The sequence below is a fragment of the Carassius carassius genome, chromosome 4 (assembly GCF_963082965.1).
Source record: "Carassius carassius chromosome 4, fCarCar2.1, whole genome shotgun sequence".
NCBI lineage: Eukaryota > Metazoa > Chordata > Actinopteri > Cypriniformes > Cyprinidae > Carassius > Carassius carassius.
In genome coordinates this window covers 17,522,269-17,539,129 of record NC_081758.1, presented here as the reverse complement: position 1 = coordinate 17,539,129, position 16,861 = coordinate 17,522,269, and the positions used below count along the sequence as shown (strand labels likewise).

At 37.9% G+C, this 16,861-nt stretch overlaps 1 pseudogene; it reads right to left on the bottom strand.

Annotated features, from left to right (window-relative positions):
* The window catches only part of LOC132134739 (uncharacterized protein KIAA0825-like), a 114,239-nt pseudogene that overhangs the window by 94,178 nt on the left and 3,200 nt on the right, over positions 1-16,861 (bottom strand).

Sequence of the window (16,861 nt, the reverse complement as noted above, 5' to 3'; positions counted from 1 at the left end):
GTACGGGGTTCACTGTCAAATTTATATACCTATAGAAATGAGTTACGATGCCGTCCTACTCGAGAGCAGTAAAATATACGTTTGCGTTGTATATATCTCCCTCCACTCCACCCTTTCCCCCTTCCACAGGGAGTTACCATGTCCCAAGGCCTCTGCGAACATGGAGGAAAAAACCCAGCACATGTTAAATGGAAACTTTCCCAATAACAGGTCTATCAATCAAGCACAGACAGGCAAGAAAGAGGTGACTTTATACTTCTTCACTAAACTTCAGCATCTGCATTACACAGCCTCGTTCACTATGTTTAGGCACAATAGATCCAGCAAGCCATCATCATACCATAATTTAAGTAGCAATATCAGTCAAATTTCACTGTTCACAATACAATCTTTAATACCACAGATAAAATAAATAAATAAATATTCATTTCTTTAAAAGGTCAATTATAATAAATTATACTTATTACTAAATTATTATATTAACTAAAATATGATCACTTGTTTTGTATGTTGTATGTATGAAGTATATTTATTTTAATAACTATTATAAAACATACAATATTAAAATATAGCTAAATACTAAATTTAATTAATTTAAAATATTTTTTAAATACTGCTGTAATTATAAAGTAAATATTGAAAATGTACATATAGATTGTTTTTTTAGATTATTATTATACTACCTATGATATTATAATTACTGGTAATATCAGTGTTATTAGTAAATTTGGACAACTTAATTATTTTAATAATAAACTATACAACTATAAATATTAAATGAAAAATAAAACAACAAACATGCAAGCATTTATTAATTAGGTAAATATAATGTCTGAGGTAATTAAACACATAAAAAAGTCATGAAAAGCTAATTATAATGAAATGTTATAAATATAAAAAAAAAAAATCATATTAGTATAACTAGTAAATAAATCTAATTTATAACGTTTCTGTCACAGTGTCTGGGTTGTGTTCCCTGGGTGTCCACTAGATGTCCTCTTTTCCCACGGTGTCTTTCACTTCATTAATCACATTCCTCACGTCCCTGCTTAATTATTGCACCCAGCTGTCACTAATTACCTATCATCACACCCTGTCAGTTTCCCATTAGCAATTGTCTCTCCTTGTGTATATAACCCGGTCTGTCTTAGTATGTGTCACGGAGTCGTTGTTAATTCATGTCCGTCATCTTGTCGTGCTCTTGCCTTGTGTCCTTGTTTGTTTAGGTTTGGTTTGGTTTTGTTTGGTATCGACCTCTGCCTGGACTGTTTACCCTTTTGGATTGCCCTTAATAAAAGACTTACTCGCAATTGGTTCTATCTCCGTGCCTCATTGGATCCCTGCCGTGACAGTTTCGACATGTTGCAAGTGTTTATCAAGTAAATATTGCTTTAAGTTTGAACAATTAAAAAAAGGGGAAAAAAACGCAAAAAGCTTAACATCAATATTAATTCATATTAATATTAACATCATAATATTCAGCAGCAGTTCTTTTAGAACGCACTGCGAGGACTAAGACAAATATTTTGACACATCTGATTTCTCCTGCCAGTTCACATCAAAGTCAACTGCGTTTGCATTAATATCTCATACCCGGTATTATGGTACTAATACGATAACTGGCATCATTTTTACCAGTGCTGCTTTTGACATCCCTAAAGCATGCTGAGAGACCTTGCCAAAGCGGAAGCCCCTACAGGCTGAACAGGTCTTGAAACAATCGGCCGGCTGGACAGCGAGTCGATAACAGGCTGAGTGTTGTTGTTATAAGCTTAGCGGGAAGTGTGAGAGAGATGTGGGCGAGAATGCAAAGATTCACCCCAATCCAAGGTGATGAGGACCCGAGAGGTGTCGGTGAGATTTATGGCTTGCTAAAGCCTGCTGCTTCGGTTCGGAGAACCCTTAACTAGAGCAGATCAAAGATATGGATTCCAATAGTACAGCGTCCACAAGGTTATTTCTCAGCAAAGCTTTAAAATATTTACGAGCTCAACTCTGCAGCGGTCCTCTTGCACCTTTGAACCGTGCTAAATCCTTCTCCTCACACAGGGTTAAGGACGATCGTCAGTGCGAGGTGGTCAATAGCTGGATGGTGGTTTCAGGTTGATAAATGGTTTGCTGAAATATTATGCAGACGGGAAGTTTGGCGACTCTGAGAATTCAAAACAAAGCATGAATGTATGAATATGAATGGGTGAAATATTGATCTCTGTAATGCATCTGGACTGACTACGTTCTGGCTAGGTCAGGCCTGGGCTAGCATAATGCTGCCTACTTATGGGCCATGGTGACATGTGTCAAAAAGAAGGGGTTTTGAGACACTCAGAGCAGCAGAGAATGCAAATAAATGCACATGCTAACCTTTGAGATGAGGGCCGCTCATTCTGAAGCACTGACCTACACGTAAATGTGTTATACAGGTCTTGAGTGTGAACAAATTATGACACTTGTTAGTGATGTGGTTCCAGGGGTGTCAGCAGCATGTAGTGGCATCAATGAAATGGTATGGAAATCAGACATGAATGCCTTAACTTTCATGAGCTGGGGCAATGTTGCTCAAAAGTATTTTTTTTTTTTTTTTGGTTTAACAGGTTTGCTGGCAGAGGTCAATGCTAAACAAAGCCTGGAAAATTTGCAATATGAAAATCTTTAAAAAGCATTTACTGTTTATGTACGTCTACTTCATGTGTCTTTTATGCTCAGCTTAAAAATAACTAATAAGCACTAATACATGGCTAATATTCTAGTTATATGCATGCTAATAAGCAACTAATATGTGTTACCTATTCTAAAGTGTTACCAAAATAACTTATCTAATTTTAATATATTTCACAAATTTTGTCATTTCTTCCTGTGATAACAAAGCCAAATCAATCCAGTTACTTCAGTATCACATGAAACTTTAGAAATCATTCTAATATGCTGATTTGGTGCTATCCTCACTGCTGAATACAGTTGTGTTGCTTAATTTTTTTGTGGAAACTGTGATACAATTTTGTTCCAGGAATCTTTGATGTAAAGAACGTCCAAAAGATCAGCATTTATTTGAAATAGAAATCTCTTGTAACAAGTTTTAGTATTAACTGTAATTTTTGTATCAAAATTGAATGATTCCTAGCTGAATGAAAGAAATACAATTCCTCCTAAAAGTTTCCATGGTAGTGTACAGTAAGAATCAAAATTAATGTGTGTGTTTGTAAACTGTAAACTTTGCTTAAGTTTCATTCAGAAATACAACTTACAAAACATTTGTCTATTGTGGACATCAATGTTTTTAACAAGACAAAAAAGGGCTGGTGCAGGGGGCACGCAGGAGGCGAAACACCTGCATCTTATCCTGGCTCAGAGGCTGTCCTTTGGGGCTGTGATGGCTCATCAATCTGCTTGAGGTGCAGCGAGTGGAGCTTGTCTTAGACAGGGACCTCCGTGATGAGGGATAAAATGAGGCCGTAAAAAACACTGGGCCGTAGAGCAAACCCACAGGACCAGAGAGGCTCCTGGAGCCACGGTGCCTGCTCAGGACGAGCAGACATGTCATGTCACTGTGAACCAGTAGAGTATTTCAAAAGACAAGGAAATATTCGCAAATGCATCACAAATACCTTCCTCTATAGCTCTGTTCCAACCCCTAGTAAGCTGCCTTGAACTGCTTTTATTCCTGGAAAGAAGTATCCTAATTCATAAGAGACTTACTTAACTGTGTGCAACACATAGGCAGAAACTCAGAATCATGACAAAGTTTATTCCAACAACCGAGTTGATGATAACATGTCTCTAGCTAAAAACTCTAATAAGCAAAGCAAAAGTCATTCGTTTACTATTAGGTATAATGTTATAATTTAAAAACATTTCTTATCATTACACATTTGAATGGTGTCAGTAAGATTTTTTTTTTTTTGAATGAAAGTAATACTTTTTATTTAGCAAGGATTACACTTTTAAATATATTAAAATATAATTGTACTTTATTACAGTTTTTACTGTAGTTGTGATCAAATAAATGCAACAAAAACATTATACAGTATATAAACACTTCTAATTATAAATATAAAAATAGATATTAAAAATCATGATACTGATTGTGATAAATGATTGTTGGTTTAATATGTAAACCATGGATGTTACCTTGGCCACCATCCTGGGACAGCCGTTTTCTGGACTGTGTCTGTGGGTAACAGGGGTCATGAAGTTGTTGGTGGAGCCTGCTGAATGTGTGGCTTCCTCCTGCTGCAGATTCTTATTGAAAACGTCATCCAGCACCACCTTCACACAGTGAGACATCTGAGGAACAAGGCTTTTGAACGCAGCTCTCCAACCAAACTCAAGGCACACCACCTGAACACACACACACACACATACACACACACACACACACACACACACACAAACACATAATCACTGTTGTTGCTGGTCATTGTAACTTAATACATATAAAATTATAAAGTTCTAATGTATAATTACAAGCAAAATGTAAGTACTTAGTGCCCATGCAAAATTCACCAATAATATGATGTTGTGGGTAGTTGCCAAGGTGTTACCAGTTTGTTGTTGTTACTAGTATTTTTCCACAATATTTAGGGTTTGAGTTTTGTTGAAATCCTTAAAGGTCCCGTTCTTCGTGATCCCATGTTTTAAACTTTAGTTAGTGTGTATTGTTGTTGTTAGAGTATAAATAATATCTGTAAAATTCTAAAGCTCAAAGTTCAATGCAGAATTGGCCTTCAAAAAACGACCCGTTTGGACTACATCCCTCTAGTTCCTGCAGTAATGACGTCACTAAAACAGTTTACACAAAAAAGGGGGCATGGTCTTGTTGCACTGACGGAGAAGGAGGAAGAGCTGCGTTTGTCGCCATATCGTCGAAACGCTGTTATTTTCATCTCGGAGTCCAATCATCTTTGTTTGGGCTTCCAGGGAACGCCGTACTTGGAGATTAATGGTTACAATTTATGTTTAACTCGGTTCCCGAAAATTATAATCCACATGTAAAACTATGTGCAGCACATTTTGCTGAGGACAGCGAGCTTCCTTAATCTCAATCACTTTAATGCCGGATTCGCACAAAGATTATTCTTGAAAGATGGAGCAGTTCCCTCTTTGTCTGGAGAAGGCGTTGTTTATGGACCACAACCGGTAAGTGTATTTTATTATTTAAGTTGGTGCGTTTAACAGTTTCTGTAACTTATTACACAAAGGGCAACGCTGTTTACCTTTGTTAACTAGATGTTAGGGCTGTGCAAAAAAATTGAATGTGATTTTCATGCGCATCTCATCAGTAAAAACACTCCTGTGATTATAAGTACATCTCCAGCACATGCTCCCGCCCACTTGCTTCTCAAAACTAGCCCAATCGCGTTTCCAGGAGGGCCGCGTGCGCTAAGCTGGTGTCGAATCACAACACAGGAACCGCTGACCCAATCAGAACTCGTTACGTATTTCTGAAGGAGGGACTTCATAGAAGGAAGTCATCAGCCCGTTTTTATGACAGTGAAAACAGCGGTATACAGATAGGTGAATTGTGTGAAAAATACTGTGTTTTTTTACACGCGAAACATGAACACATGTTATATTGCACACTATAAACTCAATCAAAGCTTCAAAAAAGCACGAAAAACGGGACCTTTAACTCTAAGTTACAGCAATAAAGCTGTTGATTACAATGAAAACACATTTTATAAATGCCTAAATTAAGTGTTCTTTAAAATGAAAATGTATTTAAAAAAAAATTTTTTTTACAGTAATTGCACCATTGGTGTTTAAATAAGGGGTGCACATCACCTCTGTATTTTGCAGCACAAGATCAGTAGTGGCTTTGTCTTCCGCTGCCGTCACCTCCGTATCATCCCTGCCCTTCTTCAGGACCTCTGCATGGAAAAACAAAAACACACACAATGCATCTACAGTAAACTGTCACTACAGCTTTACCAGAGGAAATGTGCTCCAAATCCTCCAATTTCCAGCTCATTAAAAAATTTCAGGCAGGAATATCTCATGTTCCGTGAGCATTAGCATATGCATTCGTTCTCTACACTGGAAAATAAGTCAATGTGTAGGGTGCCAGGGTCAGGCCAGGCCAAAATATTTAACTCCTCTACACAGCGACGACCTACTAACAACAGAATGATTCACCCAATTAAATGGGGAAAAAACTAAAAAGCGGACACAGTAATTGCAACAGCAAGCTTTGTTAAATTCAGAGGCTTTGGAGTTGATTTGAACCCCTGATAGCTATGGCCATATCTGGGCTAATCCATGGAAGGGTTAGAGGGAGGATAAGTGTGTGTATTTGTGTGTGCGCTTGTTGTGGGCAAATTAAAATGCATGCATCAAGGCAGCATTTTTCTAATCAGAGGCTTCGGAAGTGAGACCCCGGGCGAGGCAATTTAGTTGAAGAAGAGAGCGAGTCAAGCCAGCCGAAGGAGGAGAGAAGCAGCCGGCATGTCACTTTTTGACCTTTAAGCCCATCTGATGAATTTCTGGTAATTAAGTCGTTTGATTGGCTGAATTAATGATTTGGATAACTGCCCTTTAAAGGCTGTTTACTTCTCAGTAAATCCAGTACTTTTCTGCTTGTCCTGTTTTTTAATGTAACCTTTACAGAAATTACTACACGCACCAGTCACTTTCATAGCAGAAAATGAATAAATAAATGAAAAAATAAAAAACAAATCCTGCCTCCTCAATTTGTGTGTGTAGAAGTGTTTCTATATGCAAAAAGAAAAAAAAAACACGCAGAAAGGTAAAAAAAGCTGTCAAGGAAGGCGAGAAAACTCTTATTAAAAAAAGCATAAGTATACAAGGTAGTGCTACAGGCCACCAGTCTGGTCTCATAAGCTGCCTGTAGAGGTGTCGCTATTATATGCAGGAATTGGAGGCTTGTTGTATTTAAAGGCTCTGTTGAGCACAATATAGCTCAAGGTTTTCTACTCCCATGGTGACAAATCATTTCACATGTCAGATTTGGAGCAGACTGTTGTCAGAAATCTTGATCGGCTGCCATTTATTTACACTATGCTGATATTCATCTAAAAAAAACAACAACAACAACCATATATCTTGTTGACTGGCATAGATCACATTCAGTCTGAGAGCAGCATAAACCACTTATCTGGATCTGTATGTGTTTTCACAGTTGCTTCAGGGGGACATTTGCTTACTACGGTTGTTTTGTTGATCATGAGATTAAAAAACTATAGTTTTTACAGGGATAGATCCCCCAAAAATAAATTTAACATCATTTACTCACCCTCATGTCATTCCAAACCTGAATGATTTATTTTCTTTTGTGGAACACACAAACAAACACACACACAAATGTTTGGGGTTGGTAATGTATTTGAAAGAAATGTCTTATGCTCACCAATGCTGCATTTATTTGATCAAGAATACAGTAAAAAAATAATATTAACTGTAATAAAAATAATAACCATTTTCTATTTTAATTCATTTATTCCTGTGAATGCAAAATTGAATTTTCAGAAATACTCCAGTCTTCAGTGTCACATGATCCTTCAGAAATCATTTCAATATGCTGATTTGCTGCTCAAAACACATTTCTTATTATTATCAGTGTTGAAAACAGTTCTGCTGCTTACCATTTTTGTGGAAAACTTCATTTTTGTTTTTTTTTAATCTTAGATTAACAGATTGATAGAATTGAATTTATTTTATATATAAATTTGTTGTAACATTTTATAAATATACTTTATTCTATATGTTGTATAACAGGTTAAAAGAAATAAATAAAATATTACTTAAACCAAACATTTGAATGACAGTGTTCAAATCAACACTAGACTACACATAATTTTTCAAAAAGAAGTCATTCAGGTTTGGAACGACATGAGGGTTATTCAATTGATGACAAGATTTTCCCTTTAAAATTGGAATTGCTACGTCTCACTGACCTGTATCGGAAAGATTTGACTCTAGTATGCATATGTGTGTGTGAAATTTTTAGTGATGGTTGTTAAAGTTTACCTTTGCCGCCGCATACTGATTCTCCAGCTCAGTTAAGGAAACCCAGATGGGTTGCCAGGTCCTCCACAGTTTTTTTCCAGTTCAAGTATGGTGTTGGTCAGCTGGGTCAGGCACCTGAGCTGATGGGAGGTAAGGCTGAAACTTCGCCCTCCCTGGGGAGGATCCTGAGGAGCTGTAGACAGACACATGAAGAGTTGGTCATGGAAAAATATTAACAGACATCTTTGATGGAAAGACCATCATATATTTTTCTTGCGGCTCTGTGGTAGGGCTTTCAACCACCCGTTCTGCTGAGACCACTACAAAAGTCAAGTTGAAGACACAACTCTTCTGAGAGCACTTATATCAACCACAGCCATAAACAAAGGCACTTCCTATGAACTTAGCTACAAATATTTTCTTCATTTTAAATACCCTAGTTTACTCTAGATACTGTAAATATTGTTGATTCTTGTATGATAGATTGTTTGTGATGGTACTCATTTTAAAAGGTACTTAGAATAAAGGCACTTGCTAAATGATTAAATGTAAATAGATGTAAACTAGTTTACCCATCAAGACCAGTCAACAACCTTCAGTCAGCTAAATAATAACTACACTTGTCGAAAAGTTTCAGCAGCTGCATTTTAAATGGCTAGGCTTGTCCACAAGCTTAGCCAGCCCCAAACCAACAGAACACAGTAATTGTGCACATATTTGGTTTCTACAAGTCTGTTTTTAACGTAATACACAGACAGATTCTTTGGGTTAAGGATTAAGAAGGTTGAAATGTAAGCACATCAACATGAATCTGGAAATGTTACGCTAACTTTAATAAATTCTCTGTACCAGTGCTCTATACCAGGTCCATTTCACACATTTAAGAGTCTTTCATAAGGATCTAGGACTGGTAAATAATCTAGTATAAAACAATGAAATATTAACAATATATACACTACTGTTCAAAACTACAGAGTAAGTAAAGCTTTTTATTTATGAAGATAATTATTTTTACTAGGCAAGGGTTCATTCAATTGTTCAAAATTGAAAGTAAACCAATTTTGAATACATTTATTTCAAAGAAATAAATACTTTTTCATCAAGGACACAATCATTGATCAAAAGTGACTATAAAAATGTATCAATGTTTACACAAAAAAAAAAAATTATGCAACACAACAGTTTTCAACACTGAAATTTGGTTTGGTCTTTTGAGAGCATTATTTTCTGATTAAGATATGTTCTTTGTGTGCTGTATTCCAATCACTGAACATTTTTTAACATAAAATTGCATTTTTTCATGAAGATTGGAAGATTTCTGGAAGATATTGAAGGTTACGTTGAGGACATTCCCAACAAGAAACATACAACACTGGATTCCAAGATGGCAAATAGTAAATAGATAAAATAGTAAACACTGAAAGACTTTGTGAATGTGCATTTGACACCTGGGGGGCTGTGAACTGTGGCCTCGCAATCTACACCAATCCCACAGAGGCCGTAAAGTTTCCTCTCAAATCTACAGTCAAACATTGCTGGGCACAAACTTTCTCCTGTAACCCGCCGATGACCCTCATCTCCAGCGTGGCTCTCCCATTTCTGCAGCTGCCAAAGCCATCACCCAGGGGATGTTCCGCATTAGGCCAGAAGAATGGGCTGCGGAGAAGAGGGCTGCGGTATTTTCAGACACTTCAACAAATACTTTTGTGTGTGCTCTTAAATGACTTACTCTGACAGAAAAGGCATTGGGGAGTGGATCAGGAAGGCATTAGCCCCGGCTATGAAAGCTCCAGGAAGATTGAGTGGGAAGGCGATGGAGGGAGGGGAGAAATAAAAAAGAAAGAGTCCTAATAATTGCAACAATATCGCCTCTGGATTCTAAAACGTTGTTAACGTCAAGCCGACAACATGACAAGCTCTCATTTTTGTGTCATTTCATAATTTCACAAGATTATAGAGATGAGGTGGGTTAGTGAGCGCCTGGAATAAATATCATGCATTTGTGATGCATGCGTGTCTGTAGGTGTGTGTACATATTTTTTCACAGGTGAGCATGTCATATCAGCATCTTGGCTCTTCATTAATGGGGTCCAGGGGGAGATTGTGAGGCAGAACTGGGAAACGGCTGCATGAATGCATAGAGATCCACTCCACTGAGATCCACTCCCGCTCATAGAAGCACATCAGCCTGTCAGTAAAATCACTCCATCCAAACATACTGAATAATTTATTAAGACTTGTGCATCAAGTGCCACATGGAGCACACAGGTAACATATGTGCACTGGGAATGTTCTGTATTCGAGCGCAACTGTATCTAATACAATTTACTTCAGGATTAATAATAAACACCTCAATGAGGTATGTACAGTAACTGCATTCCCATTATGATGGAATTACCCTAATAAGTGCTTCATTGACCCAGTATTAGTAGGAGCTCTGAGTACTTGCCTGTATTATGTATATAACATGAATAAACATATTAGTACAGAAAACTGCTATATAGGTATGCGCAAATGAGTGTAATGTATTGCAACAATGAAAATGTATATTTATATAATGCATATCTTTACTGCAAAAGGTCCGGACTTGTGGTTGTGATAACAGTTATAGATGGAGAGGGCTTGTTAAAGGAAATGTTCTTGTGATGCCAGAAGAGCAAAAAGTTGTGAACTGGTGTGGAGTGGGGTGTGTGATATCTGCATAGGAAAAACCTTTCACCCTTACACAAATTCATATTTAAATGTGACCGCTATTACTGTCAAACTCCTATTATTTTCTTTCTTCTGTGAAACACAAAATGAGATTTTAGGCAGAAAGTCCAAGGAGCTCTTTTTGCTTTTTTTCTTCAAACTATAAAAAATGATTTACAACACCAAAAGTGATTAAAATAATAACAATAATACAAATAAAATATAATTCAAATGGAAAGTCACAGAAGATGATTTAAAGGGAAATTTCAGTATATTCTTCACACTTTACGACATGTAAGTATATATTATATAAATACTGCATCACATATTCAAAAGACTTGGAATATAGCAAATTGTAAGGGCAAACTTTTATGATACTTTTACTGTGCTTTTTTGACGATTTGGACATTATAAATCACCTGTAGTCTATGGAAAAGAGCAGCTTCGACATTTATTGTTTTCCACAGAAGAAAATCAGCCATGCTTTTCTGGAACAAGGGTGAATAAATAATGACAGAATTTTCTGAGAACTATACCTTCATAGAAAGTAGGGCTGCTCAATTATTAAACAGCTTAACATCTTGTTATTACAGCAACTCTGACGTGACCAAATGAGCGCACAATGCACACTACTTCCTTCCAACAGCCTAATCCTTACATCACTAACAATATAAGCTCATTTTCTATTTCATGACAATTCATAACATTGTTTTCCACATACATTACAAACTGTTCAAAACCTCACCTGCCTAACATCCACCACACCTGCCATCTGCCTTCATCAATCACCGAGATGTCCTTGAACCCCACCTGTCCTCTACACCCCAAGTACTAACTCACACTTAGAGGGGGAGACTCACCTTTATGTTTAATGCTCCACTGTCATTCTATCTTGTCGTTTCCTCCCACCCAGCCATTGTCAGGCTATCACCCCGCCATTAACGGCATATTAGGGCCTCTCTCATAGCTAACCATTAGGAGCCTTGTGCGGGAGGATGGCCCAGCCACTGAAGCCATAATGGGGGTTATTACAACACGCTGATGGGGTGGAGGTGTTGAAGGTGTTGAGAGCAGTGATACGTGTCGTTTACTGTGAAAAGAGCTGAGAGTCAGTGCCTCGCCGGGGTCATTAAAAGGGCATTGCACTCATATTGGATGCACTTAAAAGAGTGAAGGCCTGGGAGCACAGTAGATAGATGGAACAATGGATGAAGGAGGCAGAAATGTTTAACAGAAGATCACTCAAGTGTTTAAGAAATATCTATTAAACACTAAATACAATTATAATGCAAGAGAGATTGAGCATCTGAGGGAAGTAAAAGCTTTAACTGGGAACATTATTTTCAACAAAGTAAGACTTTTGTGAAGAATGACCTGGGTAAGCTTGCACAGAGCTCCAGGTGCATTGTGGGCAACAGTAACACAGTGCAAATCTCGTTTTTGCAGTATGGGGAGAAGACAAAAGACCACCAGTTTAAACCTTGAAAATAATTATCCTTGAGCGATCACCATTTTGATCTTGATTAAAATGGGGGAAGATTTTAATAGATGATACAAATGAAATTCTCATACAAAAAAATGAATTATTCATCCTTGTGTCATGAAGTTCTGCCCATGAACTCATGCCACTGGTTAAGCCTGTCTTGCTATGTCTGTCCGGTCAGGATGCTCAGACAAACAGAGACATTATTTAAAGACATTTTAACTGCAGTGCTCCTTTAAAGGTACAGATAGTGTTCACTTTCACGTTGTTCCAAACCTATATTTTCTTTCTTTAGCAGAACACAAAAGAAGATATTATAAAGAAGTCTGATTATTGAACAGGTTTGCCTCTTCAGCATATAAATAAAGCCTTTTGCAAACTATTCACATCACACTTGCTTTGACTAGAAGGAGGGAGGCAGTGAAAAATGGCACAAAGAAACAAGAGAGAGAGTGAAGGAGAGAGAAGAAGAAGAAGAAAGAACCGTAGGGGAGGCTGGGAAATCCCCAAACAGTTGTTATTGATTCCAGTGTTTACGGGCAGACAGTTTAGTGCCGTTTACAAAACAGAACAGATGCAGCCAGTGAGCAAAAAGGTAAACAATTGCTTTGTGGCAGGTTGCCAAATCCCCGGTCTGGAGTATTAAACTCACACTGAAGTGCATTTCCCCTTTGGGTTACACTCGCTGCCACTTCATCTCCTCCATGCCTGCTCACTCATTTCTTCTTTCATTCTCCTTCCCTCTGTCTTACACACACAAACACACACAAACAGAGGTGTGCGGTTCCAGCTCTTGCTGGCTGGATTGTCCTGCTCTGACCCTTGGGGCCGTGTTCTGCCTAGCTGGGCCATTAGTTCTGGGAATTGCATGTGTCTGACATGGCCCTAAAAGCAATTATTAAATGCTTTTTTCCAAATGATGCCTGGCATCTTTAGGGAATGGGCAATCATGCAACAATTTAGCCACTGATTTCATTTTCTCTCTTTCTCGTATCGGTGTTGATTGGCCTCTCTGGCAGAAAAGTGAGAAAAGAGAGAGAAGTCGATCTTAAAAAGGACACAATGGACGTTCAACAGCGTTCCTGTTCCAGACGTGCGGCCTTACCCATAACGTTAACCATTCAGAAAAAAGTCTCATTTATCCACCAGCCATGTCAAGCATGGCAATCTCCTCCGCTTGAGAGTGACATCATGACAGTTAATCTGCATACTGTCACAGACAGACATCAGTATAGATACGGAGGCTCTGGGGATTAGAGCTGTTTTTATATGTACTAGTTTACATTTCGGCTGATGTGGGAAGGAGCTGCGAGAGGGAAAAAGTAAAAGCACGTAGCTAGCTGGAAATGGAAATGCAGAGGTCGGTCCATCTCATATAACAGGACGTGCGCTCTGGGTGGTGTTGTGGTTGGCTGGGCCCTGGGGCCTGAACCAACCACATGTGGAGCCCCCTGATGGCCTGAGGGAGTCTGGCTGCTGTGGAGTGCAGTGGGTTGTCTGTTGCAGCCCGCTGCGCATTGAGACAGGCGGCATTATAAGCCACCCCCACTGGACACACACTAAACTGGCTCCTTCAATGCCAAAGGCACAGTCCATCTGGGATACAGCAGGGGATGGGGGGCCCTTCTTGGGATAAAAAAAAATGGCTGGTTTTGATATCTTTATTAATTTGTTATGGATTGTAAGTCTCCACTTCTATCTATTTTTTGGCAGAAATATATGCAATCGTTGTTCTGTTTTCATAGGTTATGCGGGTTCGCAAATTCACTAAAACAAAATCAGAGGCAGGTACAACAGAACTACTTGACATATTTGAGTAATTATTTAGAAATACAGGTAAACAACTTCTATAAATCACATTATGATGCTGATTTACACCAAATTAACAAAACATTATGTCCATGGTGAAGACTAACATAATATTCCAGGTTAAATATAAGTTAAGCATGTATGTGACTTATTTAGAGAACCGTTCAAAGGTTTAGGTCTATTTTCATATATTTTCAAATGTAATTTATATCTGTGATGGTAAAGCTGAAGCAGTCATTACTCCAGTATTCAGTGTCACATGATCCTTCATAAATCATCCTAATATGCTGATTTGGTGAACAATCTTCTTATAATCATTGTTTACCCCCACCCCCCCCCCCCCCCCCCCCCCCAAAAAAAAAGGGGGTTAGGATTCTTTGATGACGGAAAGTTTAAAAGAACTATCTATTTATGAGTAAATTTATTTTGAATGATAGTGTATGTTCAATTGAAGTATTTATTATTTGTTTATTTATTTTTCCAAACTACATAACTGCATAGGTCTATGCACCTTCATGTCACAGCTGATACACTGTATAGACTCAGGAAATTTAAGGACATTTTACATTTATCCAAAGTGACTTACAGTGAATTCAGGCTATACATTTTTTTTTTTAGCAGTATGTGTGTTCCCTGGGAATTGAACCCATCATTTTTTGCGCTGCTAACACAATGCTCTACCACTGAGCCACAGGAACTGTGGAAGTGCAGTTTAATTAAACATCAACACTCATGGCAGATACTGTAGGAGGAGAGTTTCCTGCTAAGGTAAGATCACTGCAAATAAGAAATTACTTTTTCGTCAATTTAGGTGATATAACAAAATCAAAAATGACTCTGGATCTCATTAAATGTGTAGAAATGTAAATTAAATACACTGACCATGTATATAAGTACACAGAGTTGGCCAATCATAACAATAAAATGTTATTAACAACATTATTATAAAATTTGCATTTTTTTCTGTAGACTTTCTGAAAGCATAACTGCACATTAAAACATGCATAATCTCCTATGAGAATGTTACATACATAAAATGGAGTCTAAATGTCTGATACCACAAATTGCATTTTGGGTCATTGCATACTGTATTTATCAGCATAACAATTACAGCCAAAAAAAAAAATTCTGATTGTTTAAGTATTTGGTTTGTCCCCCGTTTGCTTTAACGACAAGAGCCTTAGAGCTGCATGAACTCCATTATAAAAACCGATGAACATGTACTCCAGCATGATTTGAGATAATTCAAAAAGCATCTTGAGCTTCACTGGAAGAACATCTGACAATCTCTACACATGCTCACATGTCACACTCACAAACTCAGAAATTACGACTTACGAAGTTCTCATATTGGTTTGATTGTTTCAGTTATTTATTTATGTTTGTTTGTTTTTAAAACTAAAATGTTCTGTTCCAGTTTAAATTAATCCCAGATTTTATTTTATTATGGTCTAAGAGCTTTGGACTCTACTGTATGTTATACAAACTGAAAATGTTGCCTTACTGAGAAGTGAGTAAAATAATATTGTTTTGCTGTAAGCTTTACTGTATATATGTACGTATATATATAAAGAGTCTCCAATGAGAATGCAGCACATCGCAGAAATTTATATACTTTTCTTCAGGCTGAACTGAAAATTACATATATGTGAAATATCCAATGTCTGTGAGTTTCAAATACAGCAGGTAATGTGAATACACTGTGTGCAAGAACATACAAACATACAGCCAGCTCTTTTTCTCTCTCACACACATGCACATACAATATGACTCTCACTTCCACTTTTTCAGTTCTTTATCCTGTCTGCTACAAATCCACTGAGGTGTGATAGTAAGGGTTTAAACTCCTTATTGTTCCAGATCAGCTGACCTGTGTGGCAGTCTCCTGAGCCCAGCCCTCACCCCATTACCTCTAAGAAAAAGTGGAGGGGAAAAATACAACATAAAGTGAGAGGAGTACAAAGGCCTGAGACTCCCACATCTGGTGAATGAGGTGGGGGGGGGCAAGTCTGTTCATCCTTTTCAGATGTAGGGGTTAAAGGAACTGGCATATCTGCGCAAGAAAAGCTGTTAAATGCTTCAGTGCTTTGACAGTGTGTGATGCCAGGAACGGCGGTGCTCCCTTGGGACAGCACATCAAGATTCACCCCCCACCCCCACCCCACCACCACTTCTCCCAGACGGGCTTTCCGCAAAATATAGAAAATGAATAAAGCACAATAAATAACACCTAACAAGACAAAGAAAAGAAACGGCAGGTTGTTTTGATGCCCTCCATTTCAAAACCTTTATTCATCATTTACTTTAAAAATATGTTGCTAAAACGCAAACCCTGCAACCATCAACAACTGTCAAAGCACTCATTGTTTGACTTTACAGCATATTTAGATTTCCTAAGACAGTTGTTAGCTAGAAAACCAGCCATAAAGAGGAAAGTAACTGTGCATTGCTATTAGTAACTGACTAATAGAAAAACAACTATTTCAATCATTACATTTTGCCTACGGGCTTGTGGTACTGGGCTGTAAGTACATTACTTATATAGTCAAGTGTCGGACACACATTACATTTTCCAGCAACACAAAGCTGCTATGCATTTGGCAATTCATTTGAAGGATTTTTGGGCCCCATGTAGGTGCCCATGGACATAGGGCCAATTATTCAGCCTTGCTGCTCCCTCATCCTGTCAACGAGTCATTATCTGGCTCGGCTCTGTGTTCATCTTCAGTTCTCTCTTCACAGCAGTTCAGTCAGTGTACTGTCTGAGTAAATGAATTACTCCGGGATATTGGTTTGTTTGAACTCAGAGGGAGTGTCAGCCAAATTAAAAAAGTTAACAGCTTAAGTCATTTGTGGATTAATGCGTATTGGAGACGCGAACCGTTTAAAACGATTCAGTTTGATTTGGTAAACTGGTTC